We start from the raw sequence: 27,571 nt of genomic DNA, 5'->3' as shown, positions 1-27,571 counted from the left end.
GCATATCCCTATAGCGATGAAAGCCCAAAATATATATGGTTTTGTTTTTATTAAAAAAAAAATACATATAAAAAATGTATAAAAAATGTTTGAGAAAGATCGCCCATTTTTTGTGAAATTATACACTTTCGTTACCCACCTTATTTACTGCAACTATGTTCTTGGTATTATTTTAATTATTTATATGCTTCAAATGGGTTTACTGGTTTAAATTATTGGACTTTCTAAAATAAATCTTAGTTGTTTTAAACTATCAACAATTAATTATTTCATATACTCGTAAACTTAAAAGTTTGAACGACTCATGTTTTACAATAAGCTACTTATTTCCTTTTCATTGGTTTGTAAAAATTCATTCCTAAAACTAGATTTAATTTCTATAAGATGTTCTTACTTAGATGTGAATAATCGAGCATGTCTCAAGTGTGAGGGGCATATGAGTCGAGAGGTAGGTGATGCGATGCGATGTGATGCGATGGGATGTGACTGTGCTGTCATGGCAACTTTTAATCGGCTCTGTGTCGCACAGTCGCTCATCGTCATCGGCGGTGGAATCCTGGCTGCTGATGCCTGTCATCAGGACATTTGCATACGCCCATCAGTCACGGGGTCCGGAGACTTACGAGCGCTCCGGCGGAGGACTCCGGCGGAAGGAAGAGTCGTCTGCTGCAGCACGTGTGAGCTGCCGGGATCGGGAATGTGTGCTGCCGTGCACATTCGTCTTGTAAACATGGAGTTAAGCGCCATTAATTTACCGCCCGACCGCCCACTTCATCCCCGAATTCCCCTCATTTGCATTGCGTTAAAATCACTTTGGTCGCCGTATTAGTGTCTTTTCGCTCCCTTCTCCTTCCCCTTTCCCCTTCGCGCGCCCTCTTCCCTCGGCACGTACGGTGCGAATTTTTTAGTGACGAAAAAGTTTTCCTTTTGATTTCTGTCTTTAACGCGCCTTGCAGGCGAATCCTTAAGTGAATTTCAACATGTGCAGGTTACGCACTCGCCACCCACAATCCCCCTCCGACGAAACGTGTGATTTACGCAATGCCATGGAACTTTTAATTTAATTCACTTTGATGCGATTATTTCTCGCCTTTAAAATAATTACTACACTTGGCGTATGCGTAATATGATGTTACCTATTAGCCGGCTCTAGAATAGGTAAAGAAACATGTAAAATGACGAAATACGGGGTGAAGAACTCAGCTGAAATTAGAATGACTTCAAAATACCTTTTAGGATCGCGTTATAGAAGTTAATTACTAATTTAAATAATATATTTATAAATTGAATTACTGACGTCTTAAAGCACATACCCCAATTAATAAGAAATAAAACAATAAATGTTAAAGTTAAATTTAAGACAATATAATGCTGACTACTAATATTATTTAGTTCAGTACTTCAAAACTAATCAACTTATTTGAATTTGAAATTTTAAGGCACTTACCAGAGTTATCAATAACTTATCAAGTTAACAATGAACATCCGTTTTAAATACTTATATAAAAACACGATTGCAATCTACTAACAATTAAAAACAATTGTTGAGCGTCTGACTTACTTATTTGTTATTTATGGGCGGATTTAGTTTGTCCATACATTGCCGTAATTGCGCTGAAAGTGCTTCCACTTTTTAGGAACTTGTTTACCCTGTTTATAAACTTGTTTACAGAAAAATAATCTACCCTGTCATGCCGCAAGTAGCGTGTGTGTGTGTGTGTGTGTGTGTGTGTGCGAGTGTGAGTGTGTGTGGGGAAAGCCCAAGGTGGATAACGAGGATAAACTGTGCGAGCTCGCTGCGTGCACCTGCTATGTGGCATGTGGATGTCTCAAGAGGCTGACCAACGTTGATCCCTATTAGGGGCACAAACAATTCGAGGCTCAAGAGCCCATCGCAATCCCGGGGATATGTGCAGATGCTATCTGCCAGTCTCTCCAAAGGGGAAAAATGCAACCAGTTGTAAGACTTTTCGCAGTCAGTGTGTGTGTGTGTGTACTTGCCATTGTCCATTCGGCTTAACCGCAAATCCTTTTTAACATATAAAAAGTTACGTTTCTCGTAGATGTTGCTCCGGCTGTCTGGGTCCGTCCTCAGCCCCCCCCAGTGTGTGTGTGTGTGTGTGGAATTCCCATAGTTGTTGTCAACACCGTTTTATCCTTGGCATTGCGTGGCCAACAGGACAGGACAGAAGCCGGCCATGGACTTGCGTTATCCTGGGCGCTGCGTTCAATTGAATTTGCGATATGTGAATATTTAAGCACTGCGCTGGGACCCTCAGCCAGGACGGGATCCCTGGGCTTGTATCTACATAACTATCATGGCTTTTGTGCTCACCCTCACACCCGACTGCACCCGTAGAAAGTGTGTGATTGAATTTTTATTGCTCGATAAAGGCGACTGCCAGGTGAAGGCGGGCCCGAGGCAAACATTGTAAACATTGTAAAATATTTGTATTCAAGATTTCTGCTAACCACTGGCCAAGTTTATTGATTCCTTATCCACACACCGCACTCCAACTCGCCATCTCGTCGAGCGTTGTCCGTTTCAGTCTTTTGCCGGACACTTCGACTGACAACATTTGCAAAATGACACACGGAAAATGGCCAGGAAACGAAGACTGCGACGGAGGAGAGACGCAGGAAGTGGATGGATGTCACTGCGACTGTGGTTTCTTGTGGTTTCCTGTGGTCTATAAATAAGTGGAAAATGTCAGTCGAGCATATCGCCTTGGAGTTGGGCTACATATTGCTTTGTCAATCACACAAAAAAGGTAGAAGCTAAGCAATAAATATATATACATATCTATTAGCGACGTCTATAAGGTTAATAATAATAGTAATTACGATTTACTAATAACATTTGTTGTTTTATACACCCAAACTATATTGCCATAGAAACTAGACTATTGTTAAATGAATTTTAAACTATTGAGTATGACAAATGTCTCAATTAAATAAGTATTAAATTAGTACCATGAATGAATCATAATATATATTAAATGGTTTAAATATTAAGCCTTAAACTACAATTTTAGAGTCTTCAGTATAAAATATTAAATACTATATTATATTATTTAGGATTAAATTAATACTTATACTTTAATAATAACTGTAGTTTTTTTTTTAAGACACATTTATTATTTTTTTTTTTGCGAACTGTAAAAGAGGCTTACTTATTTTTTTTTAAAAAAATCTGCTTCAGAATTAAATTTGTATCTGTCCTAAAGTATTATCTTAGCTTCTTCAATATAAATAGGGAAATTTTTATTCGGTTTGAGTGCTTTACGGTTCTTAGTTATTGTACTCAAATCTCGAGTTGTTTTCGCAACTTTTTTTTTCCATTTTCCTTTTTTCGGTTAACAACCGAAGTCAATTTTGGCGAAAACTTTTTAGAAAATTGAACAGAGTTTACAGCGCATCGACAACCACTGACGGGGGATTGACGAATGGAATGATTTGAGTGAAAAGCGGGCTGGGAACGGGGCGGAGAACTAAACGCGTGGCCAGAAAGGACATTCGCCCAGACGCACCTCGGACCAGCGCCTCTCTCTCTCTCTCTCTCTCTGTTTATGTTTACGTTTATGTTTATGTGCGTGTGTGTGCGTTATCCTGAATCCACCCGAACGTGTCTCAATGTATCCGACTGCCTTCGCATGTGTGCGTGGGCTTTTACTGTCTGTGATTTGATGTTTACAATAGCAAAGGAAAGGATGCGACTGATACGGCCCCAGACGGCTGCCAGGACATTTAAGCCCGGCCAGAGTCTCAGCAGCAGAAGCAGAAGCAAGTGATTTCAATAAATTTGATGGTTTTCCATTTGCAACCCAAACTCAATCGTCTATTCGCAGTAAAAAATTTCGAATTACGCAGGACGAAAAGGGAGGCAAGGGAGGATGTTGGATTTGTGAAATGGGGGAGGCGCTCAAATGACTAATACAAGCCAAGTTATTGACATGGCAGCGGCATTGCGCTCAACGAGGGTAACACTCTCTGCGTTAAGTTCCCTTTCAAATGCTCAAAACACTGGTAAAAACCGAAACATTTTAAATTTGTAAATTTAATTTTAATTTTACTCAGCCTGTTTACCAATTTTCTGTAGAGCAGTCTGTACGAGTTATTTAGAGATCGGGCCCTAACCAACATCAACTTATGTATTTTTTGACTTACTTATAACTTAGCATTTCAGTCGAGAAAATACATAAAATTAAATAGATGGACTTGAAGTCATACCTCGGTTAAGCCCACTTTCATTAAGTTTTGTTCGCGGTGTATAAACATACGATTTACTTAGATATATATATGGGAATACTCAAAAAAGAACAGTGTGAAAGGCAGTGGCAGTGGGAGAGTTTCGGGGATGCGTATAACTTCAAAATGACTGCTTTATGTAAATCCCACGGATAACGTTTTGCAAATTGAATTTTTAGCATTCTATTTTATTTATTTTCGCCTCTTTGGATCGGCATCCGAGAAGGGAAAGGGCGAAAGCGCTTGGCTGTCACCAGAAGGACAGGCCCTGTATAGAGTCCTTCGGCGGTCGCAGCAAATTCGCAGCCGCATCCGGATCCGGTTCCATCGACCCGCCCCAAATTCAAGGATACTTTGCGCTCCATGCTGTAGTTGCATGACAGTTAAGCTGGCAGGATAAGCAGCAGCATCGGCAATAGGAGCAGCAGCAGGAGCAGGACCATGTCGTACCCGAACCCAAATCGAAACCAACTGTCAGACATATTAGCATGTAGGCATAGACATGTTAGCTTTGCATCGACATCGAGCGGCGCAGGAATTTCGGTGTGATTGGTGGGTTCCGGGGCTCCGGAGATGGGGATCCTGAAATGAAGCGATTGCCTGCCTGCCGGCTGGCCCATGTACGTCCGGAAGGATTAGGGGATGGACAGCGCGGTGCCAAATACACTCGCTGCGAATGGAATACTTTGATTCGTGATATAGGACTTTGGGTAGCTGCTTATTGAATTGCCTCGACCCATCATTACGTTTTTGATATATGTACGATATTTTTAAACAATTTTTCAAAGCGTGAATAAGGCGTAGATATTTAACAACTATTAACGATGGAATTAATACTGTTTATTTAAGAGCTTAAGAACATTTGCTGTACTTCTTAAATCAATAAGAACCAAAACGTTTAAATTCGACTTTAAATACATAAGGTAATAGTTACAAACTGGCTCTGGCACCGCCTTTCCTATTACAGGTACTCATTACATTTAATCACCATAAGCAAATTGATCCAATCGTGCTAGTTCAAATTCAAAGTTAATTATGTTAATTGATATCATAATTGACATCATAAAAATTCCACAGTTTCAATTCGATTTTTGAAGTGTTTAACGACATGTAATTACGTCAAATTATGGTCAACGTTCAATCAGAGCTTCCTGCCTAAATTGGGCTATAAAAGTTGAATAACTATTGATGAAGAGCTTATTCATTTCATTTTCGAGGGGTTTAGTTTAAAGGGAAAAAATGGTATCTCTACGTGCCACCATTGAGTATGGAATTAAATTTAAAAAGGAAAACAGAATTAGCATTAAACAAGCAAATCATTTTGAAATGTCAAAGAACATGCAGGCCTCGGCCTTAATTCAATTTTTATCTCTGCTTCAGTTTATTTTTTTTTCTGTTATTGTTGACCCAACCTATCAATTAGGTGCCTTTCTTTTTTCTACCTGTTTCGATTGCTATCATTTGTAATTGCTGTCCTTGTTGTTGTTTATGCTCATGTTTATGCTGTTGCTGACATTTCGTGTCAAATAAACTTTTCGCTTTCGGTTTCTTGTTGTTGTCGAGTCTATTCCATTTGGCCATCGAACTAATGAGTTTTGTGATTTTTCATTTATTCATTAAATTTTTTAATTAGTCTGTGCAATTGTTTTCCTTTTGTTGCTTCACCAATTTGCATGCTGCTGTTGTTCGGCCGGAACAAATGTTGTAATTGAAAAATAAATGAGGCAATCAACTTGCTGACCTGTCGTCGATGTAGCGAAACATTTTGTCAGTTATTGACCCGCGCAGCTGAAATCGCTGTTGACCATCGCAATCCCATTACGTAACGACGTTTTAGGACTCTTTTTTTTTAATATCCTACTCGAATAATCTAGGCTGTGTGTATTTTTTTAGTTGTACAAGCAACAATTACTATCTCCTTTAATTAAATATAAATTTTACTTCAAATATGTATATATACTTTCGATTTATTTGTTTATTTATTTGCGCTGACTTAAGTTATTCAGTTTTTTTATACGAAATATGGACTCATATCTTGAGTATAGTTTTTCACCTTACAACTGATTTTTACATCTAGATATTTTTTGTAATTATTTTTTTTATTTTGAAACATTCAGATTATCTACTCCACAATAGTCATTTAATATTCGCTACAAATGCAGATATTGATATTCTCTCTGACACGGCCGTGTGTGTGTCAAAAATTACAAATGTTATGGGCCCGACACTCGCTGACTGCCACGCCCCCTTTGAATGCCCACGCCCTTGGACGTTTGGCAAAAAGGTAATTATGGCCCTGGTGGGCCAAACCCGGCTGGTTGACTGCTCCATTCCGGAATTTTTGTGCTCAGCCATTTTTGATTGTAATTGTTGTCGATTGTCATTACAGTTTCTGCCTGCTGTTGGATTTTGGTTGCCTGATTTTTGCTCTATTCCCCTTGCCCCTCCCCCTTTCCCCCCTTTGCCCCCTCCGTATCGCTGACATTGTTGCGGCATTTTTGTTGCGCGGTTTGTAGCGCGGTTTGTTTGTTGGCAGCGTCGCATTGCCGCGCCTGTCAACACAATTGTTGTACTTGTTGGTATCCTGGCTGGGCATTGTTGTTGTTATTGCTCCTAGTTTGGCGTACTGGCGATTGTTGCTTTTGGGCCAAAAACCACAGCCAGTAGCCAGCAGCCAGTAGAGGAGAGCTGTATCACAAATTTTGCCGCTGCCGACTAGGATTTTTTGCGAAATTAACGAGAATTGAGTTGTAAGCCCCAACCAAGTTTGCTCGCCATTGACCAGGTACAGATTTATAGGGCCAATAGAATTTTCATCGACCAGGAGCTCCTGCTGTGGTTGTTAGCAACCAAAGCCCAGGACCGCAATTGGCGTCGGCTTCGATCTGTTTGGGCTAAAACATTTTGTCTAATTTGCCTGGCTCAAAGTTCTTGTTGGGCTTTATGGTTTTCAGAATTCTCATATAGCTTTTTTATTTGCATTCAAGTGACTAAAACGATTATTTTTTAACTATTTGAACAATCAACATGCACAAGTTTAAGTTGTAAATTGCTTGTGAAATAAAACAACTGAATTCGAAAAGCTTGATTCCATACCCAAAAATCTAAATTATAAAAGTTTCATGTTTAGAGCAATTGTTTAATTAAAGTGACTTTAATTTGAGAAGCTCTATTCAAAATTTGTTTGTTTGCCAAAAATTGAAATTGTAAAAGTTTCCTGTTTAGAGCAATTGTTTAATTAAAGCGTGCAAATATACCAAAAATTTCCTAATTCAAATTCTTTATCTTTCGCTTGAGTTTTAGAGGTGAAATGGAAATTTCCCCTCCATCTCCAGCTAATTCTCAGCAGATTTCTTTATTTTTCGCTGCTGCTGTCAAAGGCTTCTCGCCAGGACTTTCCAAAGGATTTGAAGCAGTTATTTTCCCCTGTCTGACGCCCCCCTTTGTCACCTTGGCTCTGGCCACCAAGATTCGGCTGCTTTTCGGAAAAGATTTTGAGAATTTTGGGCACGTTCGCGACGTTCAAAAGAGATTAAAAGCGTATAATTGTCGCCTTAGCAGCGCGAGGGTTGTGGGAAGTTGTGCGAAGTTTCCGGGGGCGGGGTGTGGGCCACACCCACTTGGCCATGGCCGGGGCTGTCGGGCATGATTTAGGCAAAGTGCTTGGAGGCCTTCACTCCGATCCCTCCTGTGCCTGCGGCGGCGCCTGAGCGAGCAAATTTAATTTCCGTGACAGAAATAAGTTTCGCGCTCAAATGCACAAGGCTCATGGCTCATGGCTGATGGCTCAAGGCCTTGGCCCGCCGCCGTGCGTGGCCACTTTTTCTCGGGATTTTTCCATGCTTTCCGTTCCTTTGCTTTGGAGGAGATGGGATTTCTTGCCTGCTCGCCGGCTTGACTTTTATTAAAAGCTCATTAAGTGCCGGGCAAAAGTTTTGCACCGCCGCCTTAGTTGATCAATCTGTGCCGCCGCCGCTGATGGAGATAAGTTGGGCTGGGCAAGCGTCAGCCGCAAACAAATCCATCCACCGATTCCAGACTTTTCCGACTTTCCCGACCAATTCCGCACTAAAACCCCGGCTCATCATTATGTGAGGTGACGTCTACTGATGGTGACATCATCATTATGGCGTTAGGAAACTAGTTCGCCAAGGTGTAGGTGGAGCTCTTTCCTCTGAAATTCCTGCACTTGACATTACATTCTGAATTTTATGAGATAAAAACAATTTAAGATTGTTTCTTATTAAATCTGGGATAATCACAGCTATCACTTTTCTAAATGCTTTTTTTTTAGAAGCAATTATAAAAAAATAAAAGTCTTTAATTACTGTCATCGACTGATAAAAGTTGATTGCCTTACGATAACTTTAAACAATTTATATTCATTTCCGCTTGTTTTTATTTGAAGGCCTTTGCAAAAACCTACTGATGCGAACATTTGAAGAGAAGTTTTGGAGTTTGGACTAACTATTTCTTGGAGTGCATCCCGTTGCTCAAGGTGAAGTGCCGACAAACTGACGTGACGTGACAACGAAAGAGCCGAAGACTCAGCCAACGGCAGCCAATTTTTCAAACGCAGCGCTGAGCAAATCTACAGATGAAGTAAGAAAAATTGTGCGGTCCAAGCAAAAAAAAAGTCCTTGGCGAAAAAAAAAACTGGGCGCTGCGTGCCAGGAACTAGGGGGTGTTAGAGGTCCAAGGTCCTTGGCTGGCTGGCTGGCCCTTTGTTAGTTACCTTTTTGCGTCTTTTGCGCCAAATCAAAATGGCAGCAGCTCAACGCGTTCCGTGGCTGTCCGCTCTGAAGTGATTTACTTTGAAGGCGACTGGCGACGACAAGGACGACTCCTTTAGTCGCCTTACTTGGCATTCATGACCAGGAGCCCGGCACCTCACCACCCTCATCACACTCCTGTGGCCCTCACAAATTGGATATTTCAGCGGGTCCACTTGGAAGCTTCGTTTGCTTCGCTCGTGCGCAAAAATTTGCAGTCCTTCTGCTTGGGACGAAAGAGCCGTTGCCCTTGCAATCCTGCCCACATGTGGCTCAAGTGGCCACTGGCAAGTGGCAAGTAGCAAGTGGCGTGTGGCCACAAATTAACTGAGAAAAACGGAAAGAAGGAAGGAAAATCATAATATAGACATGGTCAGCACAAAAAATGAGCCAACAGCAACAGAATAAAGTCGTCAGCTTCATCTTTATCATCAACGTGGTCGAGGTAGTCGGCAATTGGTGGGAATTATTTGAAACCGTTTTTTCATAATTTTTCTGCACGCTTTACAGGAGGTTTCAACTTTCCTATTTCGGTTATATATAATATAATATTATTTTAAGAATTTCAAATGTAGGATATCAGAAAGTAAAATACATGAAGTCTAAAATAACTCACTATTGTATGTGAAATCGAAAGTAATGTTAATAAACCAGAAAAGTTGAAACTTTTCCAGGGTAAAACGAGTATCGTTTCCTCTCACTCTAAATTTGATTATTTCTCCTCATTTTTGAATTCCATTTAAAGTTTGTAAAGGCGAAACATCAATCTTGGCCCCTGAATGACTGACAGAAGCTGTTATATATGGCTGCCTTTGCTTTTGGTCCTGCCAGGGGGAAATCATGGAGAAATGGGGGGCGCAGAGAAAGTGGAGGAGTGGAGGAACTTTCCCTGAGGGGCGTGGCCTGGTGGCAGGAAGTGTCAGGCAGTTGGAGGAACAAGATTGTGACTCATTAAATTACATTGCAAATGTCATTGTAAAGTAAGTCAATGTTGGGATGGGCGATGGGGTATGGGGAGAGGGCTAAACGCAGAGTCTTCAGCCTCAGTGGCAGGCTCTGAAATGACTCTGTCCTTGTGTCCTTGTTGTGCGTATAAGCAACATTCATTTATTTATATATTACTTCCAGCCCGCTCGTCCGACCGCCCATCACCCGCTCGGCACTCTTCTGGCGGCAATTTAAAATGATAATTTACACAAATGCGTTTAAATAAATAAAACGCACCAAAAAGCGAACCTTTCGCCCCACTCTCCTTAGGTGTGGCGCCTACGATTGTCCTTAAATCACGCGTAATGAAGTTGTCCTTGTTGTGTTGCTGTTGCCTTTAAATTATGGTTGTTGTAGATCTGGTAGATCTTTGTGCCGCTTTCGTGTTGCCTTCCTCGGCCTCCTCGACTCCCGTATTGTTTTTGCATTTTATCGCAGCGCATTTATTTTTGCATTTCAAAGTTGCTTTTGAGGCAATTGGAGCAAGCCATTAAAAGCAGCCACAGGGCCTGCCACTATGGGTGTATGGGTGGCAAAAACAGGGCCAAAAGGAGGTGTTGGCGTTGGATGTGGGCGGGCAACGTGGGGAGGACCTGTGAGGGACGGACAAGGTGTCAAGTCTCTTAAGCCGGACTTCCATTACGTAAATGGGAGCATTCCGACGAGGAATAAATTGTAAACGGGAAATTGCTACTTTTAAGCTGAGACAGAGATATGTTTACAAAAAGCTGCATCTAAAACTGAATCATAATTTATGCAGATACTGAAATGGACGAAGAAATTAGTAGGCGGTATTTATAATTACATTAAAAATTAACGGTTTTAATTAGTGTATGTTGTCATTGGCCTAAAACATGGTGAAGTATAGTTTTTAAGTATTATAAATATATAGTTAAGCAAGAGGAAACTTTAAGAGTTTGCTACAGTTTGTAGACATTTTACAAACACTATGCATTACCTTACCTATTAAACTTTATTAAACGAAAGTATTCTTTTATTTTAAGATGTTTTCTTTAATATGTCAACTGTATTAATATGTTCTTAACGTTACTTTTAAAATATCTCAAAAGTTATAAAATATTTGCAAGAAACTTTTCGAAATTGTATAACTTTTTTCCATAAATTCAAAAATTATCCAGTTAACTTTAAAAATAATTAAAATTGTGTAAAATAAAACGAAAGTCTTACAATTTTAAAGAATGATTTCAAAGTTTCTAAAATGTATTTCCTTAAATAATTACCTTTGGAGGATAAAATACTTCACTGAATATTTGAAACTGTCTTACAAACTTGAGCAGGTCTGCAGTTGAAATTGAAATTTCAATGCAAAAAAAACATCAAGTGGGGGTATCAACTCGGGTCAAAGAGAATTCCACGACATCTGACATTTCGAGTTGAACTTACTCGCCCGCAAATGAAAACTTTTTGCTCCTTTGACTGCAGTGCAGCAGTTCCAGCCAATTCCGAGTTAAACGTTTGCCATTTGTCATTTGCTCACCTGGGTGACCCCAGGAATTCCCAGTCCGCCGAGAAAGGCTCCTCCCCTCGTCAGGCAAACAAATGTCCAAACTTCTGTCTCTCTGCTTGCCATCCCGCTTACCTGTCCCGCTTTGCCCGCATTTCCCGCTTGGAAAGTCCCCACACGAAGTGGCTTTGTTAACGCCCCACAGTTTTGGCCTCGATGCGTGTGCAGTGGGCCACGCCCACCGAGCGCGCCGCCCCCGTCCTGGGGGCCGGGGAAAAATACATGTTTACCGCGCGCAAAGCCAACGCAAAACGTAAACAGACATTAACTTTGGTCGCATACAATATTTTTCACTCAAGGCTGTGCTCGGTGTGTGGCCCGAACCAAGGTCGTCGAACCCAAGCGCAAGCCCAACCAGCCAACTAACAAAACTGCAGTAGCAGTGGGTCATAACTTGACCCACAAAGCTTGGATGCCAACGTGGCTGAATAAATAGAATGGATTTCCAACTCTTCTCTCGTTTTTTAATTTTTTTTCCTCACCCTAACACGTGTTCGCCGGGTAGCTAAGCAATAATATGCAACAGCAGTTGCAACAATTTTCCATTTATTTTACCCGGTAAAACATACCTCAGATAAGTCGAAGGAGATGCAGAGAAAAACCAGGTCGCAGGGTGAGGTGCCCTACTTCAAACTTTTAAACTATATTTAAATATTTCAAAAATGACAAGTAGCTCCGTTGTGCTTAACTGAAATGGAAAATTCACTTTTAAATATAGATTTCACAATCAATTAAAATATGCCTGCCAAAAAAAAGTTGAAATATTTACTTAGCCATATATACTTTATATATATATTTGATCAGTGTTTATTTTGAATACCCCTGCAGATAAAGCTAATCAAATTTCTGTATTCTTCAAGCAAAAAGATGACAAGAGTGAACAAGATATTTTCCAATAAATTTGCTCAATAATTTGTGTTTTAAAAACTTTCTTTTTAATTTCGAAAGTAAAGTATCCCTTAAAAAGAGTACAATGGAAGACGGATCGCCGTGGGCGGAAGAAAGCATAAGGAAAGTCAAGCGAATTCCGCTCGCAGTTGACAAAATATGAAACATGCTGGCTGCCAGTGCTTTCTTTCTCGCACTTGCTTACTCCAACTTTCCTTCAGGTTATTGCAACAAAATGTCAACCGAGGGCCATAAATTGCGTCAGTCTGGCAAATTTTCACAACACTTTTTTCCTCCATCGTTGCTGTTGACATATTTGAACAACTATCTGAAGGTGAACCGGCAAAACTTTGATTTTCAGCCCGTAAAGGGAGTGCTCTACCAGCGGAAAAAAGCAAACAACACGTGTATATAGTTTAAGTGCCCTGAGTTGCCAGTTTATCCCCGGGACCATCAACATCAGCGCTGTATCCCAACTCATCTCGATTGCTTTTTCGCTACGCCTGTCGCATATTTTAAATCCCCAGTTGAGTGGCAATCAAACCAGCACCAGAAACAGAACCAGAACCAGAACCAGTCCTACAACTGGAGTCAACTCACCACCAGCAGCAGTTCAGTATTTTTGCCACCCCAATGACCTCGACTAAATCCCCTTTGCCCACTCCCACACTCACACCCACTCCCTCTTTTGCCACCCACTTCTTTTCAGCTGCTCAACTGCTTCTGGCTTAATTAAACAAGCGCAGCGTCACCTCAACAACAGGACAGATGGGCGAAAGCAGGATGAGGCCGCAGCCGGATGAGTTCGCCAACTTTTAAAAATGATAATAATTTGCTTTTACCCCCAGCGCGAGTTTCCGTGGCCCTGGATTGAAAGCACTGAAAAAAACGCATTAACACCTATTCTAATAATTTCAAAGATAGTATTTAGACGCTGATGCTGAGTCTTAAAATATAGTACATATTTACACTCATACATATAAAATTCTCGAGGAGCCGATGCATTAAAATGCATTATAAAAAATATAATTAATATATATATCAACTCATTTATTAATCTTATTGTTTTAAAAATGTTCAGTCCTTTAATAAGTGACATTTTTTTAAATTCATAAAGACTTGTTTATATATATTTTCACTCATTTGTCAGTAGGTAACTTTTCCATGTGTTTATGCTTAAAATAAATATTACGTTTTTTTTTTTAAATTGTCTAAAATATTTCAAATTATATGTTGTTTGGCAACCAAATACATTTTAGAAAAGTAATACAAATATTTTGTTATATCAAAAAATAATCCTACTAAAAATGTTTTTTTTCAGGTTTATTAATTATATAATTAGTAAAGTTTTTCCTTAACACTTTGCTGTAGCAAGAGACAGTTTCGGTGTACTCGCTGGTCTTTCGTTTGCAGTTCATCCGCCTGGAGCGGGATGTTAGTGACACTTGCTCTGCGGCTGTTTTGCGTGTTGCCCGCACCACCGCCGCCGACTCATTGTGGTGCTCCTTGGGCCAACAATGTCTCCGTCTTGTTGCGGCCATAATTATATTTGACTGTCGTTAGGCCGGGCATTGTGTGCCGTCCCGAGTCTGAGTGTCTATGATGATGGCAATGGCAATGGCAGTGGCAGTGGCATTGCCCACCAGACGTGGCTAATCCAGGTGGTCATCGTCCCCGGTTTTATTTAATTTCTATTTTGTGAGCCGGTCGCGCGCAATTTGCAATTTCAAAGGGCGTCGGGGGAGCAGAGCCCTCTTGTCCTTTGGATCGCATTTTGCTTGAAATTGCTTTGTACCCTCCACTTCACCCATCTCCCTTCTCCCGCCACTTGCCACTCGAGCATCGTTCGCTTTGCTCAAGTGTCAAATCATTGCCTGATTGTTCTACCCATTCAGTGGGGCTATGCGGTCCAGGAGTATTAGAGGCAAATTTAGACAAATATCAAAACACACTCTTTTCGAGGTCTCGCAAAGTGGACAAGAAAAAGCAACACAAAATAACAAAATATTAATAATAATTGTTATTAGACAAAAACTGGAAAACAAGTTGTAGTAGTAGGTAATTAAGTTGATGCTGATAATTTCGTATAATTATTTTCTAATCCTTAGAAAATATTTAAAAAATACTATACAATGCTCTGTCTTAAAATTAAAACTTTGCAGAAAGTAAGCTAGAGACATGTTTACATAATTTCTTTACCGCCTCACTCTAGCTAGTAAGGGTTCTAAATTACAATAAGTGAGAGGCTTAGTCAAAATGATATTTTTTGAAAATACGTTTACTCAATGTAAAATATAGGGTATTGCTCAGTCCAATTGCAGTGTTTTTAAAGTATCGCCACTTGCTTGTATCGCTGCCCTTGTTGTTGTCGCCTTTGCAGGACTCGTTGCACGGCCAATTGCATGCTCAAGTGGCGAGGCAGCGTCAAAAGCGGGGCATGAAAAGTCCATGGAAATCGAGCAGATGCATGGGCCTTTTGTTGGCGCTCGGCAATGCAAATGGCTGTGGCGTATTAGCACCAGCTATGGGGACGGGCTGGATGGAGATGTCTTTCACCTGCTCATCACCTGGGCAACTACTTGCGCTAAGCGCTGCGTGAGATGCACGCCCGATTGGTCACGGGATTCGCCTTTTTACCTGTCTGAATTTCTCCGTCGATAAGGAGTCAAGGTGAAATCGTCTTATACGTTAAATGTAATTTGCAATCCAAATCGAAATGAAATTCCAGTCTGCAGGGAATCAGTTGATTCTATTGAAGGTGAAAAAGACTTGAGCTGTCCACTAATGTCAAACTTTCTTGAATATCGGGATAGGATTGCAATCGGATGGACTTGGGAACTACGTTTAAATTGTCCAAATAAAAAGCAACGCTTTTAATGAAATGACTTTTCTGTTGGTAAATTTTAAAACCGGTTTTTAACATAATGATAACACACCCAGTTTAACCAAATTGGAGAAAAGTCAGAATGCTTTCTAATTAAACTAACCGAATCATCAGACTTTCATGACAAAACAAATGCTGCTGCTTCTATTATTCGTGGCTTTCTTGTTGAGTTTTCATTACCGGCTAAGTGAAATTCCTAATGGATTCCCCAGACGCCTCAACTCGTCATCGTTCGTGTCGAGGTATGCGAATGTATAAATTAAAATCCAAATGCAGGCAGCGTGAAAATTTCGTTTAAAATGGCAAAATTAAATACAGATCCACTCACATGCTAGCCAGACCATTTGCTGGGCGGTCTGCGGGCGGCTGGCAGGAAAAGCAGTAAAGAGTGGAGATTTTCCTGCTCAATTCGTTCTTTCTTTTCTATTTTTTTTTTGGTCCTTCTCTCTACAAACAAATTTAATTTATTCGTGCAACTTTTTCATGCCGAATTTACGAGCGAAAGCAGGAGCTGCAACAGAAGCGGAGCTCAGTTCGGAGCTGGGCTCGGTTCGCCGCGGATGATTGTGTCCTTGCACATCCTGCACATCCTGCAATCCCAGAAACCTGCAGCTCCCGTGCCTTTTCCCGCTACCCGCTGCCTGCTGCCCATCTGAACCGTGTAAGCGTCATAGCCACGTCAATTTATTTATTTCTGGATTTCAGTTTTTAGTTTTCCGTACGTTTTTCCACAGAATACTTTCACAGTGGGTTCTCGACGGCAAGGGGTGCAGGCAGGAGGTTATGAACGGGGCTCAAAAAAAATGTGCAGGGGAGAAGATTAACCCTGAACGAAGTTGTAAATACCCTGCAGGTGTCTTTACAACTTCTCTTGTTAATTGTTCAAAAAGTAAAATCCTCTTCCGATCTTTTTGAAGATATTTTATTACATTGCTATTTTTGTTCATACACATAAAATTTAAGACAAAAATTTTTATTTGAAATAAGCAAAATAATGCTAGAAAAATATATAAAAATAATATTTTAAAAATTTAATATTAATAACTTTTTGTAGATATATAAATCAAAACTATATATTTTTGAAATCATTTTTGTTTTAATATTTAAATTTTAAGCGAAACATTTAAATTAATTGTTATTGAATTCGTAACGTATAGTTTCTGATCAAGTGGGTATATCGTATTGTAGAGTATGGGCAGAATAACAGAAAAAAAAAATAATTTGATGCGTTGAAATGGCGCTGATGCCAGAGCAGAGGAGATCCGTGCAGTCCGGAGTTGAGTCTCTCGTTGCGCTGGGCGCGTTAAAATTTCGTTATTATGTTGACAGCATTTTTGCTATTTTTACTTGAAAGCTTAACCAAGCACACACACAGACGGACACACACATGAGGTCCGTGGAGTCCTTCGGTGTTATTTTGGTGCTTCCCCAAGCTTGTTTTTTGGTTGGCTGCCCGTGGCCCCCACCGACCTTCCAACTTGCAACTTCCAGCTCCCAGCTCTTTACTCTCCTGACCATTTCCTGATCCGTCGTCGCTTGTCAGTGATATATGTAAAATATTTCCTGTGGAAAAATCAGCAGCAGCCACCAACTGAGCTATTTTGTGGCAATAAGCATGAAATTTAAATGAGTGCTGTCCCACAGTCCCACAGCCCCTCAACCCCACTACCCCGCAATTTTCCTGCTTTCCGCGCATTTACTTAATCCCCTTTGCAATGGTCTTCATTTGAGTACCATTGGGTTATTATTTCATATTTTTTCTCCTCTTTTTTTCCTCTCCACGCACCGTTGCAATTAGTGAGCTGGTATCTCAGAGCAGTGCCACGCCCCCAAATACCCTTGTTGGACAGAGACAGATGGGCGGGGTATGTGATAGATCATATTTTGTACCCACAGCCACAGATGAACATTAAAATTTCTTTTGGCATTTTTGCCTCCAATCCATACCAATTTTAAATTGAATGAAAATGTGCAGTTTCGTCATCAGTATTGAATATTTTAAATATATAACAACAATAAATAAAGCATATTGTCTTAATTACACTTAAGGAAGTTTGTTGACTAAAGCTGCCTTTTTATCAAAAAAGATTGTTGCAAATATTTTGCATGTGGTATTCAGAAATTTGCGTGAAAGTGTTTGTGAAACCGTTTTATATTACATAGTGTTTGCATAAAACTCAGTATCTTAAACTCGATTTAAAGCAAATAAATTTCAATATAATAAATGTGTAAATAAATGTCTTGCAATGTAATACTCATTGGAGAAGTGCTTTTGTGAAAGAAATGTTTCTTTTTTATTTTAATCCTATTATTTACATTTATTTCAAATAGTTGTGTCTTGCATTACGCAAGCATTTGCAATCAGAACCTTACACTCCGGTATTGAACTTTAATTAAATAAAGTGAATTAAACTCAATTTAAATGCAACGTTTAATTAAAGCAAAAATGTAAGTGAAGTTTTTCTCATTTGAGTACAAAAAGTAAATTTTCACCGAATTTGGTTTGGTCTTAGTATATGGAATTGGGGTTTTTCTGAATCAATGCCCAGGGGCTGACCGAAACGCAACTGCAACTTTCACTAGAGCTGAAGAAGGATATTTTGCACAGCAGTGTTTTTATTTCAGGGGGCTGCGGTTGTGCAAGGACCTGGGGGAAAGCTAAACAAAAGCAGCATTCGGTTATACACGAATTCGAGTGTATTTGTATTTGTATATTTATTCTATTTATTTATTTATAACATTTAGAGCAAAACGTTAGTTAACCGCCTTCGGTTGGGGGAAGTGAGCAAAGGACAAGCGAGTCCTGACAGCTGTGTCTGTCCATCTCTGGTTGTGTGTGGGTGTGTGACTGTGAGTGTGGGTCACGTCGAGTGCAAGCCAAATGCGCTTAGGGTTGTTGTCTCAGCAACCCACAGCCCACCACCCAACTTACCAGCACCCCTAACTTCCCTGGCAGGGAATGTGCGTTGTGAGTGCGCTTACACAAATTTCTAGTATTATGTTGCATACTTTCTGGGGTAATTTATGATTTCCAAGCACATGCCCGAAAGGGAGGGTGAAAACCTGCAGGATACTGGGGTTTGGCCTTTAGTAGAGGGATAGTTCCCCACGCCCGACACCAAAAAGCAAAACAAATGATGTTTAGTGACGTGCAAGTTTTTGTGCGAGCTGGAAATGGAACCACATTCGATTGTCTGGCAAGGGAGAAATGGGATAACGGTCTAAGATAAATAGAGACAAAAAGTTGAGGGAATATAAACCGATGGGGTGGAGTGGGTCGATAGCTTACCAAAACGTTTTCCAGGATTTTGCCCTGGGCGTCTTTTCTTTCCGTAAGCCTAGATGCATTGAACTTTTAAGCCGAAAGGCCGAGTTCGAGTTCGAGTTCGAGTCCGCAGCAAAGCTGAAATCCTTTTCGGTTTCCATTTCAATCAGAGCTGAAATCGTTGAATAGCGAGGTCTCTCACACCATCGCCCCGCTTCCTTTTCAGCGGCCAGTCAGGGGCTTCTTGTCATTAGCTTTGAACTTGGCACTGCAGGAGCAGCAGCAAGGCAAAGATCGCAACAATTAATGCGACTTCTTGTGGCTTCCTCTACGAACGGCTCGCCCTTAACACTCTTAAAAATCTGAACTATATTTAATATATTACAATCATTTTATTGTATATATAGAGTTTTAATAAATTTTATTGGATAACTATACCCAAGACGACAATGATTAGTTTTAATAATAAATTAAAATATTAAGACAAAATGTGAGTAATAAGAAATAGTTTTAAGTATATGCCTGTTTAAATAAGTTTCAATCTCCCATTCAAAGTGACTAGTGCTACATATATAAGTGTAAACTTGCTGCGCTGGGATTAAAATAAAAATATTAATCTATAAAAATAGTCAAAATATCCCTTAAAACCCTGGAAAGCAATATGCATTTTTGGAGAATACTTTTATCACAAAATTAACCACTCAACAATTTAACTATAAAAAATTATATTTGGAATCCTTTTTAAAGGCACACCTTTTTTTCCTTGTGCATCCGTAGCAGGTGCGGGGAGTAGGGTTGTAATAGGGATTGTTTGAGGTCGGCGTCGGCTAGGGGTTGGTTGGGATTTGCCTTGAGAGAAGTTCATTAAAAAATCTCATCAAAAAGCAAATGCCACTTGCTGCCGCCCGTTTGTCCGCTCCGCATTTCTCATTTCCCTGCAGCCCGCTGCTGCTTTCCTTGGTCTTTGCATATTTATGATGACTGACAAATCAAAAATGCAAATAAATTTCAATTTCTAACTTGCAGACGACACACACACACACAGAGGCGGAGTGGGATGGATAGGACACACGCACAACATGACAGTTACAATTACTGTTGGAAAATGGGGACATAAGGCAGCAGTCGGAAAATGCCACAAATCATGTCGAGATCGAGAACGAGAATGAGAACAAGAACGAGATGCAGACATCGGGCTATCCCGCTCGCTCGTCTTATGCATATTTATGAAAAGTGCAGTCAAGTCTTGTCAAGTCATCGGGGATGAGTTGATGCTGCATTGTTATTAAATAATCATTTTGTTGTAATAAATTTCAATTTGACTCTATGCCAAAGAAGTGACAACTTAATTTGCAAACCGGACTCGCCCTGCACTTAAAGTTCGGCAGCCCTATTGAGACTTTTAAATATTTAGGCAGCAAAGTGAATTAGTTTCGTTTTACAAAACTGAACTGGACGTAAAAAATAGGATATACAAAACTATTTTAGAGGCGATGTGGGAGTATTACACAACAAACCGAATGAAAATGTAATTAAGTTTGCATGGCAAATGAGTCGAGTGGCTCCAAAAATGCCAACACGAAAAAAACGAAATGGAAAAATTCCTGGCTTGTTAAATATTGATGTACAAACATTTTTACGTCTGCTAAAACAGGGAAAACATTTGCACCCAAGTACATGCAGCGCCTTTCTCGTTCAAAATTTATTTTTACCACAGCTAAAAGCTAAAATTCAAACCGATTTCCGGGTAAGAATGGGATAGAAAAAAAAAAACCAGAGCAAGAACAGGATGCGAATTGGCTGAGTCGGTGCCAATAACGATGGCTGTGGAATCGTGTTTAGGCATTTGCATCCAAAAACCAGGACGGACAACTGCAGATTTTGGAGGCAAAAAGGGAACTGGCAGGACCAATGCCAACTGGACTCTGATTGAAATGTTCAGATGGACCTCTGTGACGTGTCCTGCAGGCATTTCAGGCAGGAGATTTCGGAACGTGGAGTTAGGGTTTCAACATTTTTTACCTCCTGTTTGTTTGCCTTTGCAAAACTAGAAGCCGAGCAACACCTGACATCCTGTGGCCGTGACAGCCACACCCGTCAATAGCTGAACGCATTGCATTCGTCCCACCAACGTCTCTTTTTCTTGAGGCTTGAAAATGATTTTTTGACCAAACAGAGGAAGCATATTGGGCCTAATTTGCACCCGATGCCACTCAAGACTGGACTGAATAAAGTCAAAAGAAGGAATTTCAACTAAGCCGAAGAGAAGAGGCTAAAACGTACCCAAAAACCAACACAAAAATTCATGGCCATTTTGGGATGACTGCTATTTTAAAAAAAGAATACTCTTTCTGTTTCTTCATTTGTTTGTCAATAAGTACAAAAACGGATCAGGTGGCATAAAATTTATTTGACTAGAATTCTCAAAATGTCGATGTATCTCATTTGAGCAAATACTGTTTCTAAAAAATATTTTCGATTTATTTAATATTGTAGACGACCCTTCGTTTCAAATAATTCAACAAAAATGTACAATATATTAAATATTGCATCTTTTTGTGACTAAGCACGAGAAATTCTTCCAGCACTAAAGAAGCTCATCAACAACAATTCCACTTCGTTCCTATAATAATTCACAAAATCACCTAAATTTCATAACAAATATTTCTCTCGACAAACCATTGAAGCGAATCGACATAAAATCAGAATTCAAACACATTTTGCAATCGACAAAGAGTTTCAATTAAGGATTCCAGCCATTTGCCTGCTAAGATAAAATCAACAACAGAGTTTCGGGTCCCGAAAACCCCAGCAAAAGTGCGAGTATGTCACACCAGAAACCTGTTGAAATCAAATGGGAAAGAAGGGGCAAACACATGTTCTCTTCGAATTTGCAATCGATTTCCGACACATTTTGGCATTTAAAATCAACACAGGTGTGTAGATACACTCATTTGGCTTGTGTATCTTGCAGATACGTTTACATCAAAGTTGGCCCAGATGGTTTGGGGGCGTTCTTTGCCGCACTCGATCGCATTAAATAAAGTAAACACAATTATTTTTATGTGCAAAATGTGGCAAATGGGAGCCGGCAGTTTTTTAACTGCTGCGGCAACACGTGTCGCATTTTTTCGCTTCCCTTTTTTTTTCGGTCAGCCATTGGGTCCTCTGCCGCAAAGTATGCTACGCAAAAATGTCCCCTTATCACACACAGAGGCACACCAACAGAAACACCAACCACACCAACGATTTTTGGTTTTTTCTTTGTCTGTTTGTTTGTTTTGCTGTTGAATATTTCTCTTTTTTTGCCTCGTCTCCTGTTAACGAGATGCGCAACACAACCAAAAAAAAATATACATAAATAAAAAACAAAATAAATCAGTGAGAGACCCAAATATGCTAAGGAGGGCGGGGTGGTCGTGCCAAGGTCTGTGGACTGTTAAAAATTATGCAAATGATTGAGCAAATTATGTCAGAGCAGCATTTGTACAGGCGCACATATATCTACATTTGCAGCTGACCTTTGGGCCTCCTCCCCTTTCCCACTTCATGTCCATGGCAGCAAATGCCGTCAATTGAAAAGTTGGTAAACAAAAAACAAAACGGCAGAAAAACAAAAACGCACAAAAATGATTTGAAGAAAATATTTTTGAATAATATTTTCCTTCTCTGGCATCGGCATTAATTTATTTGTGAACGAAATTATTATGTATGAAAATGGCATTGGGGGCATGTGCCCCACCCTTGCTCTGCCCACCTACGTGGACTCTGCAGTTTACGGTTTTGTTAATTGGGGAACCTCGGGGAAACCAAACTGGCCCCGAGTGGTATTTAATTAGGGATCCTTTAGTGCTGATGAAGATGCAAGAAGGTGGGGCTGAGGCTTTAAATATTAAAGCCCTCTTTCAACCAATATTGGATGCTGAAACTTGAAATTGTATAAAAGGAAGTCCAATACGCTCCTAAATTAGAGTAAAAATGTTTTAAAATTTAAATTTTGATATCTCAAAATTCAAATCATTGGAGGCAAAGTTTGTTGGTAAATTTTATAATCACAAAATACTTGTAAAAAATACATTTATGTATTAAAATGTATAATTTTTTGTGTTTGGTGTTTCTTAATACGAATGCTACCCTTGACCTCATTTTAATGTGAAGGTATTTGATTTGTGATTCAGTATTTTATAACGATAACGATTATCAAATTGTTTGCGGCAAGCAAAGCAGCTGGCTAAAGTGCAACTAGGGTTTTGTGTTCGTTAATTAAGCTGTCATAAGCACGATTAGCAGAACGTAAGCCAACTGTAATACCAAATATATATGAATTAAAACTCATTACAAAAACCTCAGAAAACTAATTGAAAATTGCTGGCGATAAAAATGTTTTTGGCTTCGTTTTGTTTCTACGCTGGCATAAGCTTACATTGTCATTTCCATAATTCCATTTTAATCCACAAATTGCGGGCGAATAAAAATAAAAAACTCGAGAACTAAAAACCAGTAAAAAAACGAAAACCGAGTGAGAACAGAGAGCGAAATGCGTGTCCTGCATATTTCAATTTGTGTAATGCGCCGTGCAACTTTTGTTGCAAATTAATTTGCCACGAAAGTTGACTGCGAAAATATGGCCAAGGCAGCGGCAGCGCAGCAGCAGCAACAGCACGCACGTGTAACTCACTAGCCACATCAGTGCTACCGACTATGGATTCCAAAAAGTCGCGATTAAAAAAGCTGACTTAAAGCAGCCCGCACAAATATGGAGTATTAAGCCTCATTAATACACACCTAAAGTTTAAAAAAGATTTTAATTTTTATTTTGTTTTTTAATGAAACTGTGTTTTTTTATCGAATCTTGTCTCTTAGAGACAAGATTAAGATTGTATATGGCTAGCCTAATTTTGCAATATACCACTGACCTTTTTGCCAAACGTTTATTATTTAACAATACAAATTTAAAGATTTTATTTATTATATTTGAAGATTTTTACAAATTTTGTTTAGGCTTTCTTTGTTTTTTTAAATTTTAAAACTTTCTCTGAAGAACAATTGAAAGTTTCTGTTCTTTTAAGCGAAGTAATTTCTTGTATCACCATGTCTGAGCTCAAATAATTAAAAATAGTATATTTTTTTTTAAATTTTTAAGCACTATAAATTTATTATTTGAACTCGGAAAATATCCGCTTTGTTCCGGTGGTAAAAAGCCAGTTCGACACCTCTTGAAACGCATCGGCTTCGGTGGCTGCTCTGCACCGCCGAGTTACACTAAGCTCGCACCTCTCACTTGTAATAACCACAACTTAGTTAACTAAACATGCTGACAGCGGGCAGGAGGCAGAAGGTAGGAGGCGTGGCATCCCGCCTCGACTTGTTGTGCCCTTCAGCATGCTCTTCGCCGCCTGAACTCCAAAATGTGCGCTGAAGGAAATTGCAAACAAAATTGCAACTTCCTGTCAGCGACAAAAACTTTTGCTTGTGGCGCCAATGTTGCCACTTCCGTTTAGGCACACACTCACACTCAAAAATGTATCTGTATCTGTAGCTGTATCTGTATCTGCGTCTGCGAGAGTCCTAAGTGCAGTCTGTTATTCACATGCAAACGCCATGCTGCCGTTTGCCATGTTTGGCAATCAAAATATTTCACTAAATTGCTCCGACCCCGGCTGCAAAACTAAAATATTAAAAACATTTTTGTGCCAGACGAAAATATTTGACAAAACGTGACCGGGTCCGATGAAGACCCAAGCCCGAGCACTTTTCCGATTTAAGCAATGCAAATAAAAATAAGGAAAATAATAAAAGCTCCGTTTAGCTCTGTTGGGGGTCCAGGCGAGAGAGTGTAAAATTAAATAAGAAATATAAGCAAACTGGCCACAGGGCTCCGCCTTTTTTTTCGGACAGTTTACGACTTTTTTATTTGCCCGCAACAATTTTTTATGTTTCTGTCGCTGCCGGTTCTTGCGGAGTTCCCCCAAAGTGCGCCACGTTTGTTGACTGTTTGATTGAGCCAAGTAGATAGCACTGGTTGGCCTCCCGAAAAAATTCCCGTAGGCTCATTTGCCACTTCAAAGTTTCGTCACTGCTTGAAACAAACAACTGCCCAAACAAAAATTAAAAATAATTGCATAAAAAATATAACAGTTTACTCTTGGTCCGGCCTCTTTTTACACCCAGAGAAAAACGTCATGGTACAATAAAACATTAAAGTATTTGAATGTGACATTGTTTTTCCAAATATAAACTTACTTAAAATAAACTAAAAAAATGATATTGAAATATTTAACATATTTATTTTTTTTTTTTAAATCTTAATTTTTTCATACTAAAAAATAAAAATGGAAGTGTGACACACTTTGATTTTAACACAACACCCCTAGGGACTAAATCAGTACCGAAACTTTGTAATTCAAAGTGAAGATATTTGGATTTACCATGATTTTTCTCTGGGTGTATTGCTCGCCTCAAGTAAAGAAATTTAAAGTCTAGTAACTTTTTAAGAGTTATTTTTGCTTGAAATGAAACTTATAAAAAAAGAAGAGGTTTACTTAAAAGTGTAAATTGTGTACAAAATGCTTATAAAAATATATCCGAATTGTTTTCGATTTACAAAAGAAAGACAATGGAAACTGCACTAATATACACATATGTTAGCTACAGTGAAAAAGTGAATTTAATCTTTTAATATTGTGTGTTTTAAAGTCGCTTGAAACCAAGAAATATCGATGAACAATTTTTAAATTAATTTAGATTTCAAATTACACTGACCTTTAAAAAAAGTTTCAACATTATTAAAACTTTTAAGACGCTTGGGACAACCTTCTAAAGAAAATGAATACTTAAGAGCCCAAAAACTTTTGCTTTACTTCTTTTGTCCATCAAGCTATTCTTATTCTATTCTATTTATAATTATACAATTTTAGGGTCGAATTCTATTTTTTGCCCACCCGAAGGTATTAATAGGTTTATAAATAATATTTAATAATCGAAAGCTTACCGGCAGGTACGGATGCGTCACAAAATCATGACACCTTTCGACCAGCCACGTGCGACTCCTACAATATTTATCAATGACGAAAGCGGCGGCAATAAAAAAATAAGGAAGCCGAACCCAAGGAGCCGAGAATCACGCATTAAATTTTGTTGATTAAATATTTAATAATGCGTGTGCGGAGAGGAAGCACCTTAAACTCGTGCCAAAGATTCCGGAGACCCAGTGAGACCGTGTGTGTATTAATGGCCGAATTATGACGGAACGTACTTGACATAAGGCCCGATAGGTACCAGGCACACCCTGTGTGTGGCCTTAACAGATTTCCCATCGGCGGACATGCGTCGAAATTCTCTTCCTTCGTTTCCTGTGTATATGGAAACGCTGGCAAAACGCTGACAAGAGAGAAGAGAGAGAGAGAGAGTGGCTGAGAACGAATTTAGCTGAAGAGAGCCAACGGGTAAATGTTGCCAGCAACATGCAGATGATGCAAAGCTCAGGCCCAAATCAAACTGAAATTCCACACAAAAAATAAAAGAAGAAAACACGGAAAGACCCCCGAGAAAATAATGATTTTAGCTGCTTCTCCTTTGGGTCCAAGCTCTGGCAATTGCTTTGTTGCCCGAAAACGAGATTCGGAGTTAGGGAAATACAAATCTTTGATTAATTGTTTGCCATCTAACATGACATACCATTTACAATGGCCACGTGCTCTTTAAATATTTATATGGATATTTCAAATGCGAATCCAAACTGATTCCCCTACTAAGTCGCAGGGAAACTGTGCAGACAGGCATAAATCATTTACTCAAACAATCTGGGCTTCCAATAAAAAAATAACAACACGAAAAGGACTTTATTACAACCAAAATAACAACGCGATGGGTTGATATAGTTAATCTTCTTTGTTTTTTGTGGAAGCATTTCACCAACAACATGAATATTGAGTTGTAAAAAAGAACAATAAAGTGGGTTACGTGAGTAAGTAATTTATGATAAGGAAGAAGTACCATTCGACATCGGAAAATTTAAGCTTAAGCTTATTAATATTTTAAAGTCTTATTCATTTACCGAACAAGCTCATTTACAGCCACTCTATTTATTTAAATACTCTCAATATATATATATATTCAAATTAGAAACTAATTATAAATTTAAATAAAGATCTGTAATACATAAGATAAATTTAAGAACAATAATTTGTTCAATAATTACATAATATACATATGTCGACAATTTCGTTTTTTACAGATTCTTTTATATTTACTTTTAGATACTTCTTTGATTTAAATTTGTAAGGTAGTGTAACTAATGGATTTTTATAATGATTTTATAAGAGTTCTAATGGTCTGTCTCAACTGAATAAATACAAATATGGCAAAACAAAACATTTAATTACAGTTGAAAATTGTTCTTAAATCCTTTTATTATCGCTTGACTGTTGTTGTTGTTAATTTTAGACAGCTTCTGCATCTGTTTTCATTTTCATTTTCGCTTTCATTTTTATTTGCCACCCTTCCTTCTTTGCTTCTGGCAACTGTTTCTATCAATCTTTCTGTATGCCATCTTTGTCCCACTGATGGAAATAAACATTAAATTTGATTTGGTCACGTTTCCAAGCTTTGTTCCACTTATGGCTCATTTTGATACGGCAACCCCGTCGATCCACGCAATCTCAGCCCTCTCTCCTCTTTTCTCCATCTCCATCTTCATCTGCATTTCTTTCTGTTCCTGCTGATGATAATGGACACATAGCCATCATAAAATAATCGACGTCTCTAATGGAGGTGGATGAGCGTGTGGAGGATTTTCCTCCAAAGAAGTTAACCTGGTTCCAGTTTACGATGTTCAAATTTCACCAGCTCTGAATTATTGCTATATGTATATATTTAATGTTATTTTTTGTCATTTCTGAATCCCTTCTACTAATTTCCTAAGTAATTTAAACTATTGCCGAGCTTATTTCCCAGATCGTTCCTGCGATAATGATATTCTAAATAGGATCCTGATGTATTAC

General features: G+C 39.1%; 1 long non-coding RNA gene across 2 annotated transcripts in view; it reads left to right on the top strand.

The window, feature by feature from the left end:
* The window catches only part of LOC108138233, a 117,127-nt gene extending 90,470 nt beyond the window's left edge, over window positions 1–26,657 (top strand). Inside the window, exon 4 of one of the 2 annotated variants that reach the window (XR_001774098.2) lies at window positions 25,567–26,657. This is a non-coding gene — a long non-coding RNA (uncharacterized LOC108138233). Of the gene's footprint in view, window positions 1–8,656; window positions 8,946–25,566 lie in introns of those variants that run through there. The other variant, XR_005977875.1, reaches the window with a different exon arrangement.
* Window positions 26,658–27,571: the final 914 nt, after the last annotated feature.

The sequence above is a fragment of the Drosophila elegans genome, unplaced genomic scaffold, assembly GCF_018152505.1.
Source record: "Drosophila elegans isolate 14027-0461.03 unplaced genomic scaffold, ASM1815250v1 contig_814, whole genome shotgun sequence".
Taxonomy (NCBI): domain Eukaryota; kingdom Metazoa; phylum Arthropoda; class Insecta; order Diptera; family Drosophilidae; genus Drosophila; species Drosophila elegans.
Note: the sequence above shows the minus strand (reverse complement) of the source record. Positions and strands in the feature narration are given on the sequence as shown.